This window comes from Hevea brasiliensis, chromosome 11, assembly GCF_030052815.1.
Source record: "Hevea brasiliensis isolate MT/VB/25A 57/8 chromosome 11, ASM3005281v1, whole genome shotgun sequence".
Taxonomy (NCBI): domain Eukaryota; kingdom Viridiplantae; phylum Streptophyta; class Magnoliopsida; order Malpighiales; family Euphorbiaceae; genus Hevea; species Hevea brasiliensis.
Genome location: NC_079503.1, coordinates 94,632,842 through 94,635,222, shown reverse-complemented (window position 1 = coordinate 94,635,222; position 2,381 = coordinate 94,632,842). Strand labels below are relative to the sequence as shown.

The 2,381-nt window shown below is 39.1% G+C and overlaps 1 non-coding gene across 1 annotated transcript; it reads right to left on the bottom strand.

Moving 5' to 3' along the window:
* Positions 1-243: 243 nt before the first annotated feature.
* Positions 244-351, bottom strand: LOC131170883 (small nucleolar RNA R71). The gene has a single exon (XR_009141648.1). It is a non-coding gene; the product is annotated as a small nucleolar RNA R71 (small nucleolar RNA).
* Positions 352-2,381: the final 2,030 nt, after the last annotated feature.

Here is a 2,381-nt window from a genome sequence, read left to right as displayed (position 1 = left end):
TTCTCAATTCGGAGGTCATCCTTCAGAAAATCCTCATACTCATCTTAAGAAGTTTGTTATGATCTGCGACATGCAAAAGCAACCAGGAGTGTCTGATGATGCAGCAAGGCTAAAATTGTGTCCATTCTCTTTGAAAGATAGAGCATTGGATTGGCTTGATTCTTTACCTCACAACTCAATTACAAATTGGGAGCAGCTCACTGATGCATTTCTTGCCTAATACTTTCCACCTGGAAAAACTCAAGAGTTGAGGAATCAAATGATTGCTTTTAGACCAAGAGAAGATGAGACTATTTATGAGTCATGGATGAGATGGAAGGAGTTGGAGAGACAATGTCCACATCATGCCATTCCTAAATGGATGATAAACTAGAATTTTTACACAAATGTCACTCCTGCTATCAGAGGAATCATTGATGCTCAAACTGGAGGGGAATTCATCATTAAGCATAAGATGAAGCTTATGAGTTGTTAGAGAAAATAGCAAAGAACAGTCATCTATGGAGTAGTCCAAGAGGGTCAACTCCAACTCAAAAAAGGCAAGTTGCTGGAATGTATGAGCTTGATCCATTCAACATGATCAATGCCAAATTTGATGCACTCACTAATGTCCTTGCTAAGAAAATGGAGGATTTAAGCATGCTAGTTAGTTCATCATCATACTCTGGAAGTTCTCAACAAGTTACTTATGCAGAAGGAACAATGAGCTATGGAGTAGATTATCCTTCATATGCTTGGAGGAATCATCCCAATTTTTCATGGGGGAATCAGCAAAATCAAGCTTCAACTCAGAACTTTTCACCACAACAACAAGGGCATCAATACCAACAACCTTGGCAACCACCACCTAGTTTTCAGCAAAAGAATGCAAATCCTGCACCTCTACCAAAACAGCAAGAACAAAGTTCCACCACAGAGGCTTTATTACAACAAATTCTTGCTAATCAAACTAAGCGTGATGAAGAGATGAGAGAGATGAAAGCAAGGCTGGAACAAATGCAAACACACAATAGGATGCTGGAAAATCAGATTGCACAACAAGCATGCTCATCAAGTACCAAATCTATGGGGAAACTTCCTAGTCAAACAGAAAATCCAAGGGAGCAATGTCATGCCATCACACTGAGGAGTGGTAAAATAGTGCATACTGAGAAGAGTGAAAAAGTTGAGAAGAGAGAAAATGAGAAAGATGTTGAGAGAGATGAAAAACAAAAGAGTGAAAAAGGGAGTGCAAGAAAAGGTAAAGAGGAGGTTGGAGAGAAAGAAGAGAAATATATACCTCCAGAGCCTTACAAGCCACAGCTTCCCTTTCCACAGAGATTTCAAAAAGCCAAGATTGATAAGCAATTTGGGAAGTTCTTAGAGGTTTTAAAGAAGCTATATATAGATGTGTCTTTTATTGATGCTCTTTCCCAAATGCCTTCTTATGCTAAGTTTTTGAAAGAAATTCTCTCAAACAAAAGAAGACTTGAAGATTATGAGACTGTAGCCTTAACTGAGGAATGCAGTGCTATCCTCCAAAGGAAACTTCCTCCAAAGCTCAAGGATCCAGGGAGTTTTTTAATTCCATGCCACATTGGGGAATCATGTTCTATAAAAGCTTTATGTGATTTAAGGGCTAGTGTAAGCCTTATGCCCCTCTCCATCTATGAGAAGCTCAACATGGGAGATCTTAAGCCGACCCACATTTCTCTTCAGTTAGCTGACAGATCAATTAAGTATCCTGAAGGGATTTTGGAGAATGTGCCTCTAAAGGTTGGGAAATTCTACATACCTGTTGACTTTGTCATCTTGGACATGGAAGAGGATTCTAATATCCCAATCATTTTGGGGAGGCCTTTCCTAGCTACAGCTGGTGCTTTGATTGACGTGAAAGGTGAAAAGCTTACTCTTAGAGTCGGAGAGGATCAGTTAGTCTTCAACATTGGCAATGAGAAGAAGAAGCAACATGAAGATGTAGACTCTTGTTTGAGAATTGATATAGTTGATGAGTTAGCAAAAAAGCACTTTAGAAAGAGCTATCCAAAGGCCTCTTTTGAAAGTTGTCTTGTCCATGAAGGGACTATCAATGATGAAAATCCAAAAGAGGCTGTATTTGCACAATATTTGAAGAGTAATCCACCTTGTCATATGGCACCAATCTTTCAACTTGAGCAAGTGGAGAAAAGTGAGGTCAAGCAACCATCTCTCAAAGAAAAAGATGCACCAAAGGTCGTCAAGAAAGAAATGGTTGGATTTTTAGACAAAGCAACAAGGATCTTCTCATGTGATGGAAAGAAAATGAAGTATAAATTCATTGAAGCATCTATTGGAAATAGAGGCAATAAATTCCAATTCCAGCCACCATGAAGCATGACAAGGGTCAAGCTAAGGACCATAAA